Below are 12268 nucleotides of genomic sequence, written 5' to 3'. Positions count from 1 at the left end.
CTTTTTTTTTTTTTTTTTTTTTGAGGCATGCTCATGCTGTTGTCCAGGCTGGAGTGCAGCGGCGTGATCGCGACTTACTGCAACCACTGGCTCCTGGGTTCAAGTGACTCTCCTACCTCAGCCTCCCAAGTACCTGGGATTATAGGTGCATGTCACCACACCTGGCTAATTTTTGTATTTTTAGTAGAAATGGGGTTTCACCATGTTGGTCAGGCTGGTCTCAAACTCCTGACCTCAAGTGATCCACCCGCCTCGGCCTCCCAAAATGCTGGGATTACAAGGAGGAGCCACTATGTCCAGCTGGTAAAATTCTTAACAGAAGCTTCACTGTATTCAAAGCCCTCTCTTAGGCATGCCCTTGAGCAAACACACACATAACACATACACACCCTCATCATTCAGTCCATTCTTAAGTAGCAGATATCTGAATATCTGAGTACCTCTGAGGGCCAGATACTGAAGAAATCCAATAAAAATCAAATGTATGTTAGTGGTTTCTGTACAATAAGGAAGTGGCTTTTCACACAATGTTGAAAACAATATTTCCCACCAAAATTCAGAACATTAGTATTACAAGCTCAGTAGGAGGATCAGCCGCACAGCAACTGGTGGAAAGCACCAGGTACCTCACTCCTCACAGTAGTGGATCTGCCTGTCTCCCTGCCTCCCTGCCAGACTGAGTAACTTGACCACAAGAACCAAGTCTCTGCATTTGCTGCATGCATTGCTCAGCGTAGTGCCTAAAACCACTGGATGGTGAATAAGTGACTTTTTTCACCTTGATGAATTAGAATTAGAAGTAAAATAATGTACTATTTCATGAAGACGGAAGTAAAGTTAAGGTAGTCATTGCCACTGTCTTCCTTACCTCAGATTGTCATGGAGCAAATGCTAGGCATCTGACAGTTTCATCCGTAAATATTTCAGCCTGCACATCTGGAAGATGAGGAATCCTTTAAAAAATAACCAAAATATCATTATTATATTCTAATATGTTAACAAGGCTTCTTTAATATCATTAAATATCCAGTCAGTTAAAATTTCCCATTTTCTCCTAATCTAATTTATAGCTTACTTGAATCAATATGAAAATAAGACACATGCATTGCATGGGTTGATAAATCTTATGTCTCTCTTTTATGAAAATCTGTTTAATCTGTATTTCTTTTTTTCCAACTTTTATTCGGGGAAAAAAAGAGAGAGAGAAAAGTTGCAAAAGTACCATGATGACTCCTGATTGTCAGTTGTTAAAAATGGTGTCATGGTGCAGGCTGGGTTCTCTGGGAAGCTGATGCCGAGGTGGAGTGAGGAGTCCAAAAGGTTTATTTATCTCACATCTGTGAGAGGAAAAGGGAGGAAGCAGGATTGGGCGGAGGAAGGGAAAAAGCAGATCTGACAAAATCTCTACTAACCCAAGAGGGAGCTCTAGTACAAAGATTGCCTGTTAAAAGAGTCCCCCACGGGAGCAGAAATTCCTATGCCTCAATACCACCCCCTAGACCGGGGTCCTCCCTAGGAAGAGCGTGCCCTGGACTTTCCTCACCTTGCTCAGTCAGTCATCAGAGGCTGCCTCAAGATTAGTGTGATCTCAGCCAGAAAGCCCAGGTAACCCTGAAGAAGTTAACAGGGAGACTGTGAGCAAACCACTCTCCTTGCAGCTAGGAAGTGGTTTCTTTCTTGAAGTGGAATCTGGGTGGTGCTTCTTGTGTCTCCCATAGTCCACTATTTACACAAAAATGGGTCCCCTTCTCTTCACCGGTTTGGGGAGCAACTCCTCCAGATTTCTGGTCATCTTCTCTTCCTTATGGGAAACCTAGAAGAGGGAGGTTAGTGGATGATCTACAGGCTGGTGACCAGGGCTACCACTAGTACTCATCAGCTCCTCCTTCATTATCTATTCCCCTTGCTAGTCTTGCTGGTTTGGTGAGGAGGCTGAGAAACCCTCATTTGTGAGGAGGTTTAGCACCCCAAACCTTATCACCTTCACTCCTTCCTAAAAGGCCTGAGTATGGAGTAACTGGAGATGTTTCTAGAAAAAGACATTTTGTTGCTTGGAAAGAAATGGTTTGAATCATGGAAGTCATGAGACAGGAAAAAAAGAGAAGTATCAACACTTGACTTTCATGTCATGTGAGAAAGTGCAAAAAGAATCTCTTAATTGCACCAGGCAGTTTTAATTACACAAAAAATCATGCAAAAAAAACCCTTATCAAGCCTCTTTGCCACAACATGATAAAGTGTGAGGACTCTCGGTATTAACATAAAGCCACCAACCATGACAGGACTTTTCCGGGAGAGGGTCCAGGAAGGAAAGGGGAATATTAGCAGAGTACTAGGCACCGTAGGGAATATCAAACTACGACTGATAGCCTCAATGAGAAAAAAATAACGGTACACGTGAAGTGATCAGAAAATAACAGTAGCAATAAAGTCACTGTTAGACCACTGGGCTATCTTCCTCTTTTGAAATTTGTAAAACGGAAGAACAAGCCTCCTTGAGTTTTGCAGAGCTAACCTGCAACTTAAGAAGGTACTGGTATGCTGTAGGCTAATCTGCTACTAAATTCTCAAACTCCTGACCTTGTGATCCGCTCCCCTCGGTCTCCCAAAGTGCTGGGATTACAGGCGTGAGCCACCGTGCCTGGCTTGCTATTAAATTTTAAGGACAGAGTAGTACTTAAGTTTTAAAAATGCCTCTAAAGCCGGGTGTGGTTTATATATATATATATTTTTTTTTCTGAGACGGAGTCTTGCTCAGTCGCCCAGGCTGGAGTGCGGTGGCGCGATCTCGGCTCACGGCAAGCTCCGCCTCCCGGGTTCACGCCATTCTCCTGCCTCAGCCTCCGGAGTAGCTGGGACTACAGGCGCCCGCCACTACGCCCGGCTAATTTTTTTTATTTTTAGTATAGACGGGGTTTCACCGTGTTAGCCAGGATGGTCTTGATCTCCTGACCTCGTGATCTGCCCACCTTGGCCTCCCAAAGTGCTGGGATTACTGGCGTGAGCCACCGCGCCCGACCGACATTTGTCATTCTTTCTAGCTCTCCAGCATCCAACACACTTTCCAGTGTTTAGGGAATTCCCTACTTCTTGCATCTCAGTGGGAAGCAGAGCCTGCCTTCATCCATGGAAGCCGAATATGTCAGGTTCTCCCTTTCTCAGCTTCACCTTCAGCAAAGGCTCAATAAATATATGTCGAACTGAATTTTTTAATTAGTTAAATCTGTTAACATTTTTGTATAATTCTCCTAGATGAAAGGAATAATTTATTCAAATAAATATACTGAAGGTCATCTTACTGAAGACACAAATCTTAGTTTTCAGGAAGGTTATATGTAAAAAAGGTGAGTGTGTGTGTATATATATATGTGTGTGAATTTTCTGAACTAGAGCATTTTATTCATTAATATTTGAATATTTATTTTAGTTCTGTGGCTCAGGAGATTCCATATATATACAGACTTTGGCAATAACTTTTATAAACTTGGTAGAGAGAGGCCAGAGTGTAGTAATTATTTGAGAGCTTCTCGTCAATCTTCCTATTAACCTTTCCATTTTTAGGAAGTTATTTGAAACTTTATAGTAAGTATTCAATAAATACTTGTTGAAGAAAAGAGTCTTTAGGGAAGATATCCTATTATTTCCTTCACAAACCCAACAAGATTTAATGTAGCCTAAGATTGTCCTATGATAACCACTCTGTGCTTCCTGTGTTTCCAAAAGTTCTTAAATTGTAAAAGGATTATGAATTTAATGGTGTAAATGTATTCATCATCACAACAGAGGGAGTGAGTATGCTGAAGCCAGGTGGCTAAGGAATCAATTTCTTCTATTCAGCATCATTCTTCCCCCTCTACTCATGTGACTGATTGCAAGGCCGTTAGTCAAAAGTAGAAGAAAAGCATAGAATTCCAATTTGCAGTACAAGAAAATTTCATAATTATTGATTTTCAAGTGTTCTATTGACTTCTCTGGTCAAAATTAATTTAGTTTTTCTCATTATGGTAGTAGCAGAGCTGGACTCTAAAAATAAACAGAAACAACATGTAAGAAACAACACAGTACAGTGCAGTAGTTGGATGTAGAGTGAAGGCACAAGGGGTAAGCCACCCAGGACACTGATGGGTCTGTGATGTGTTGCTGGGGGAAGATGTCTATACTGGAAAGAAGGACAGGTAGTGGTTTGCCATTAGCAGAAACAACAAATTGTTGACAGGAAGCCTTTTGACCAAACCAACACTCAGCATACTTTTGGCAAATTAGCAAGGAAACGATCCTGTCTGAAAGAGCTGATTTTGCCCTGTTGTGTTCCCCTATCCTATGCTTCAGGCCCTGTGCCCAGTGGGTTTTAGCTATGCAAGGTGTTTTCCAAGGGCCAGCAGTCAGGGACATTACCTGGAAGCGTGTTAGAAATGGAGAGTCTCAGAACCCACTCCAGACCTACTGATTCAGAAACGTATTTTAACAAGATTCCCAGGTTATTGGTATGTGTACACAGTAACTTTTGAGGACTGTAACAGCATTCAACCTTAACCTATACATCCACTAGTGAGCCTGTAAAGAACAAATAACGCCATGAGATGAACATCTTTTGTATCTTTTTAATAAAACTAAACATTGGCCACAGCATGGCACTTGTTTTCCCCTTGGTTGCCATTCATTCATTTATTCGACCAATATTTGACACGAAGATGGGCAGGCATAAATTATTAACATTTATTAAGCGCGTTTAATTTCCTAGACATCCACAAGGTTATTATCCCTATTTTGCAAATGGGGAAATTTAGAAGAAAAAATGAAGCAGCAGCAAAATGCCCAAGACGACACTAATGGTGTGCAGTGGAGGAACTGGGATCTGAATATACGCCTCTCTGAAGGCAGAGCTCACGCTCCGCCACTCTTTGCCGCCTACATGGAGACAGTGTATTCATCCCCTCTCCTCTGCAGGAGTATTGTACAAGGTCAGACTTCCTCTAGTGGAGTGGCAGAGTTCGTCTATGTCTGGCCCTCTGTGTCCCGGCCAACAAGTTCAGAAGCAAAAAGGAAAGAGCAACTGACATTTCCAGGTGTCTGGGCCAAGTGATGGGGACAGAAGTGTAAACTTGCAATATCCTGGTCCCAAGAAAGACCTACACTTGCTACTTCATCCTTCGCTCCATCTTGGTCCTCCCAACATGGGTGTTAGAGGCGAGAGGACAGCCTAGACCAGACTTCCCATAACCAAGATGGCGGCCGCGCACTCCTTGCCCACAGTTGACCTTCCCCCCCCCCCCCCCCCCCCCCCCCCCCCCACCTTCGGTCTCCATGGTAACGCGGCTGGCTCTCTCGGCGCCGACTTAGGCCTTGCATGTAGGGAAATGGTGAGTCTTTCCCGCCCCCTCATTTTTGCGACAGTTGCAGCGAAAGTCACGGCAGTTGGGGCTGGTGTCAGCTGATTTACTGCAGTGGCGGCGGTGGCGGCCGTGGTACCGGCACCTTGCAGTCTCAGTGGGAAGACGGCGGCTGGATAGCGCTTGCCGCCCCTTAGGTTATCCCAGCAGCATCTGCGCACCCCGCATCCTCCGTAGTTCCGCCCTATCCTTGTCCTCCTTGGCTGGGGCGCCCACCGGCGGTCTGATAGGCTCCATCGCGGCATGAGATGAAGCTGTGACAGGTAAGGGGGCTTTCAAGCTTCTCCATAGGAAACCCCAGGGCGGGATGTGCTTGCACCGTGGAGGTCAGGGGTCAAGGGTCAAAGATCACAAGCCCACTCTAGCCGGGGGCGGTGCCAGCTGTCAGATCGCTGCGGCTGCAAGCTCTGCTCTTTGCTTCGCCTGCAGGTCGGGCCCACAACTAGGCGCCGTTACCAAGAGCGTGGGAGCCCGCCCGGGGTCTTTGTAGCTCCCTTACCTGGTGGGTGAGATTTACTGCCTGTGACAGTTGCTTTGGTCTTGAGGTGGGACTGCCTGGCTCCCAGGCACGATCTAAACAGGATGAGGTGGTTGATGATGATCGTGGGTGGTTATTGACAGCAGTTTTGGGCGATGTGTTTGTTTTTGGGGTTCATATAGTCTTTCCTTAGCTGTTGGTACTACTTTTGCCCATGCCCAAGGTACTGACACCACTGTTAGAATTTCATTTTTGAGATGCCACCTGCCAATTCTTATCCCTTTGCCCTAGGACTTGTCTGAACGGATACCAGTCACTCCCGTTCACTGACTGATGGGTGCCAGCGTTCTGAAGCTATGTTTGAAGTCAGCACTACCCTACCTTTGATTCAAAAGTTGCCGTTTTATGTTTTTGACCCACTTAGTATGTCTCTTTTTTAGGCAGCATTTACTGGGTTGGATAGTCTGAAACTAGGGAAGCTACCGTTGCATCACAGACTGCATTGATATTGTTGATGCTGCTGAATTTAGGGTTTGGTCAGTGGCAGCTACAGCTTCCTCTCACTGTAATATTTGACATGAGACAAAAAAAGGCAGACTGACTCTTTCAGATGTTTAGATCTTAGGATTTTATTGGCAAGGTTGCAGGAATTGCCTATTGTATGAAAGAAATTAACTGAGGTTTTGACATTTTGTTAAACAAAAATTTTAGTTTGGCTCTGTTTCTTGCTTTATAAATAAACTTGTGGCTGTATGAAGGTCAGCTTAAAAGTGAATATAATGTGTTGAAATGCCCTCATTATTATAAAGAATAAAAACCTGTCTAGTTCCATCCAGAATAACATACATTAGTTATTATAAATTGGGAAAACGAACCTGTATAAATATAATTAATGCTTTACTATTAATGTCAATTAGGGATTATGGTAGAGAAATTCATTTATTTTACTGCCAATCCTTGTTTTAAGAGTGTTTCAGAGAATCACTTTCAGAGAAAAATGAGAGTATGCCCTTTATTTTTTCTTATTGCCACCTGTAACTAAATTTTAAAAGATCTTGGTTACTGGGTGGATCAAAGGGACTGCGCTTGGCTTGGTTTGAATATCACTGTAAGAATTTAAATTAAATTTTAGGGGTAGTGACCCTTGTATCTTACAGTTTCCTTTTATCTTCGATATACTTTCTGTTTTGAAGTTAAAGGAAGTTGGGTGGTTTCTCCATGTAACACACTTAGCATCGAAAATCTTCGAAATAGTGAGGTTGTTTTGTGCTTTCTTCATGAGAAAGGTAGGATGACATTTAGCTTTAGTGTTATGATGTTTGTTAGATATATGAGTCCTTAAAGTTCATTTTGGACCTCAGGTGCAAAGGATTGAGTTAATCTTACTCAATTCAATGATCACCTTTGGACTGTTCAAGGCATCTCCCCTGCCTGCAGTTTTGTTTTGTTTTTCTTTAGATGGAGTTTCGCTCTTGTTGCCCAGGCTGAAGTGCAATGGCGTGGTCTCAGCTCACTGCAACCTCCCCGTCCCGGGCTCAAGCGATTCTCCTGCCTCAGCCTCCTGAGTAGCTTGGGATTACAGACATGTGCCACCAAGCCCGGCTAATTTTTGCATTTTTAGTACACATGGGGTTTCACCATGTTGATTAGGCTGGTCTCGAACTCCTGACTTCAGGTGATCCACCCGCCTTGGCCTCCCAAAGTGCTGGCATTACCGGTGCCTCATTCATTGTTTTTTATTTCTAATTCCCGCTCTTTTCTCTTGCTTATCAACCCCTTTGCAACCATCTGTCTGATGTGTATTATTCTGTTTGTATGTGTTATTAAATGTATATTGTTCTGGGTGCCCACATTTTTAATTTATAGAGATGATATCATGCAGTTTTTTTGTCTCACTGTTATGTTTTGAAGATCTATTGTGTTGCTGTTCTTTGCTTCCAAGTGCTGCACAGTATTTCAGAATGTACATCTACTACAGTTTATGTGTCTACTCTCCTATTTGTCGATGCCCATGTTATTTTCATTTTCCTACCTCTATAGATAATACCATGATAAGCATACATTTTAGACCTCTGTGATACTTTTGTTGAGTTATAGATCCATATGTGATTTATGGATCATTTGGTTTTCATATATTTTATTGAAGCACCACCGGATGGTGTTTAGAACAAGCAGCAACGGTCTATACACCTGCAGGAAGCTTGTGAGGGTTCTTTTGTTTCCCCACAAATGCTTGGTGTTATTCAGTGCTCCAATTTTTCCAGACTAATATATACAAAACTAAATATCATTTTAAATTACATTTCACTGTTACTAATGAATCTGAGCATTTCTTCTTTTTTTTTTGACATGGAGTCTCACTCTTGCCAGGGTGGAGTGCAGTAGCGCGATCTCGGCTCACTGCAATCTCCACCTCCTGGGTTCCAACAATTCTCCTGCCTTGGCCTCCTGAGTAGCTGCGACTACAGGCACGTGCCACCACGCCCAGCTACTTTTTGTATTTTTAGTAGAGACAGAGTTTCACTGTGTTGGCCAGGATGGTCTTGATCTCTTGACCTCGTGATCTGCCTGCCTCGGCCTCCCTAAGTGCTGGGATTACAGATGTGAGCCAGCGTGCCCTGCCGAATCTGAGTATTTCTTCATGTGTGTTTTATCTTTTTGAATTTTTTCTTTGTGAAATTACGTGTTCATCCCTTCACCCATTTTTATTTTGGCGTTTCAGTTCTTTCTTGTTGATTTGCGGACTTTTCTTGTATTTTATAGATACTAGTCATTTAAGTATTACAAGTATATCTGTTCCTAATCTGTCATTTGTGTGTATTCTTTTTCATGATGTTCTTCATTGAACAGAAATCATATATTTTGATATCAAATTAAAAAATGTTTTGGCTATATGGTTTGTATTTTGAAGGTTTTCTTTAAGATATCTTTCCCCAGTGCTATGCCACAGAGTTACTCTGCTATGTTATGTACCGCTAAATACATAGTTTTCTTTTACACTTATTGGTCTTTAATACATGCAGAATTTAACTTTTTATGTGTCACAAGTTTGTGATCCAGTTTATTTTCCATGTACTGTGCCAGTTTTCCTGGTATCTTTCTTCCCTTTTCCCATAGATAATCGTGTGACACTTACTGTGTATTAGGTGCTCATATATACTCTGAATATTGAGTCCTTTCCTTTGGTTTGCCTGTTCTTGTTCTAACACCGTACTGTTTTAACTCCATGGTTTTATAGTAGTATGTTTTTCCCCCTATATAAATAACTCTTCCTATTTACTTTGTTTTAGCTTTATTTTGATATAATTATAGGGTCACAGGAAGTTGCACAAATAGTAAAGAGAGATCTGGTTTCCCCCACTGGTTACATTTTATGCAGCTTCACCCAATTTCCTTTAATAGTTACATTTTATACTACTGTACTACAATATCAAAACCAATAAATTGATTTTGTACAATGCCTGTGTATAGTTCTGTGCCATTTTATCACCTGTGTGGATTTCTGCAACTACCTCTGCGATCAAGATACAGAGCTAGGCTGATGTGGTTGCCCACGCCTGTAGTCCCAGCACTTTGGGAGGCTGAGGTAGGCAGATTGCTTGAGCCTAGGAGTTCGAGACCAGCAACATGTCAAAATCCCGTCTCTACAAAAAATACAAAAATTAGACTGATGTGGTTGTGCATGGCTGTGGTCCCAGCTATTTGGGGGGCTGAAGTGGGAAAATCACCTGAGCCTGGGAAGGTTGAAGCTGGAGTGAGCTGTGATTATGCCACTGCACTGTAGCCTGGGACAGAGTAAAACCCTGTCTCAAAAAAAAAAAAAAAAAAAGAAATAGATACAGAACTATTCCATCACTGCAAAGATTTTCTTCATATTATCCTTTTCTAGTTCTATCCACCTCCCTTACCCTCACCATCCCTTAATCAATTTCTATCTCTATAATTTTGTCATTACCAGAATGCTATATAAATGGAATCCTATAGAATGTAATCTTTTGAAATTGAGATTCATCCAAATGGTTGAATGAGGCAGTTCTTGAGATTCATCAACATTGTTGAATGAGACAATTCTTGAGATTCATCCAAATTGTTGCATATATCAATAGTTTGTACTTCTTAATTGTTGAATAGTATTCCATGGTATGTGTGTATCCAAGTTTAACCATTCACCTGCCTATCTGGGCTGTTTTTAATTTTTGGCTGTTACAGATAAAGCTGCTGTGAACATTCTTGTACAGTTTGTGTGTGTGTGTGTATGTGTGTGTATGGATTGAAATTTTCGTTTTTTTCTGAGATAAATGCCCAGGGATGTGGTTACTGGATGATATGGTAAGTGTATGTTTAGTTTTTGAAGTAACTCCTAAAGTGTTTTCTGGAGTGGTTATACCGTTTCACATTTCTACCAGCAATGTATGAGAGATTGCATTTCTTTGCATCTTCACTAGCATTTGATATTGTCACTTTTTTTTTTTTTTTTTTTTTTTTTGTGGAGATGGAGCATCGCTCTGTCACCCAGGTTGGAGTGCAGTGGCACAATCTTGGCTCACTGCAACCTCCACCTCCCAGATTCAAGCAATTTTGCTGCCTCAGCCACCTGATGGCAGGGACTACAAGCTCATGCCACCACGCCCGGCTAATTTTTTGCATTTTAGTAGAGATGGGGTTTCACCGTGTTGCCCACGCTGGTCTTGAACTCTTGAGCTCAGGCGATCCGCCTGCCTCAGCCTCCCAAAATGCTAGGATTACAGGCATGAGCCACTGCGCCTGGCCACTATTTTTTTTTTTTTTTTGAGACGGAGTCTTGCTCTGTCACCCAGGCTGAAGTGCAGTGGTGTGATCTCGGCTCACTGCAAACTCGCCTCCCGAGTTCATGCCATTCTCCTGCCTCAGCCTCCCGAGTAGCTGGGACTACAGGCACCCGCCACCACGCCCGGCTGATGTTTTTGTATTTTTAGTAGAGACGGGTTTTCACCGGGTTAGCCAGGATGGTCTTGATCTCCTGACCTCGTGATCCGCCCGTCTCGGCCTCCCAAAGTGCTGGGATAACAGGAGTGAGCCACCGCACCCGGCCATTTTTTTTTTCTTTTTAACTGTTCTGATGTGTAATGATATCTCAACGTGGTCTTAATTTGCATTTCCCAAATAGCTAGTGATGTTAAATATCTGCTAGAGGACTTTCTCTTATCTTTGCCCATTTTCAAAGTTGGCTCAGCTATTTGTGGATTTTTATTCGTTCCTATGTATTTTAGAGTTAGTTTGAGTTTCTAAAAACAATACCAGTAGAACTTTGACTTATAGATTTATTTTGAGGAAAAGTGATATCTTTATAATATTAGGACATTTTATCTGAGAACGTGGAATGGTCTTTCACTTATGACTTTGAGTAAAATATTTGTAGTTTATAAAAATACTGTGAATGGTATACTATTTTAAAAGTAGATTAGTGCTGATACAAGAAAATGCTGTTGATTTTCATATATTGATAATCTACTTTTGTCTCTTTGTGTTCTACTAGACAGAAATAAAAATTCATAGTGTACATCTTGAAGTAATTTTAGTGTGTGTAGAGTAAGGCCTGGAACTATGTAGTGCCTTTATTCCTGGGTTTATCTGTTACATCTCCCTGTGACTGTTTTTTAATTTATTGGGACTTTTTTTGAGATGGAGTCTCACTCTGTTGCCCAGGCTGAAGTGCAGTGGTGTGATCTCAGCTCACTGCAACCTCCAACTCCCAAGTTCAAGTGTTTCTCCTGCCTTAGCCTCCCTAGTAGCTGGGATTACAGGTACCTGCCAGGACACCCGGCTAATTTTTGTATTTTTAGTAGAGATGGGGTTTCATCATGTTGGCCAGGTTGGTCTCAAACTCCTGACCTCAGGTTATCCTCCCGCCTAGACCTCCCAAAGTGTTGGGATTACAGGCATGAGCCACCATGCCTGACAATTAAATTATGGAGTTAGTGAGGTTTGTAGGTTCTGTTTTCATTTTTGTCCATTTAATTGATGCACCTTTTAAAGAATTAATAGTCTTATATAAGTGCATGCCATTGATCATAGGCAAAATGATCTGAAAGCTATGGATAGCTCAGTGAAATCCTATCATCAATAAGAGGACACTTTATGTTCTCACTGATAGGTATTATGATAGTAATGTGAACTTTACATTTTGAACTTCATCCATATGTTCATTTGTCTTGGTCTGTATCTGATACTTAAAGCTACTCTGCTGGATACAAAAGAACGTAAACAATTATGTTGGAAGAAGAAATCCTACATCATGACTGCATTCAGAAAGTCCTTTTGGGTCTAATGAAATTTTTACTTCCTTTCTATTAAAGAACATCTATATTATATTCATTAAGTATTTACTATTTTAAAATTCTTTTTTTTTTTTTTTTTTTTT

The 12268-nt window shown here is 41.7% G+C and overlaps 1 protein-coding gene across 1 annotated transcript in view; it reads left to right on the top strand.

The window, feature by feature from the left end:
- Positions 1 to 5461: 5461 nt before the first annotated feature.
- The window catches only part of WDR7 (WD repeat domain 7), a 407408-nt gene continuing 400601 nt past the window's right edge, over positions 5462 to 12268 (top strand). Inside the window, exon 1 of the mRNA XM_017890454.1 lies at positions 5462 to 5653. The gene's annotated coding sequence lies outside the window, so the exon portion shown is untranslated. The remainder of the gene's footprint in view (positions 5654 to 12268) is intronic.

Source organism: Rhinopithecus bieti, unplaced genomic scaffold (assembly GCF_001698545.2).
Source record: "Rhinopithecus bieti isolate Rb0 unplaced genomic scaffold, ASM169854v2 scaffold_17861, whole genome shotgun sequence".
Classification (NCBI taxonomy): Eukaryota; Metazoa; Chordata; class Mammalia; order Primates; family Cercopithecidae; genus Rhinopithecus; species Rhinopithecus bieti.
The sequence above is the reverse complement of the archived record's forward strand: the minus strand, read 5'-3'. Positions and strand labels throughout refer to the sequence as shown.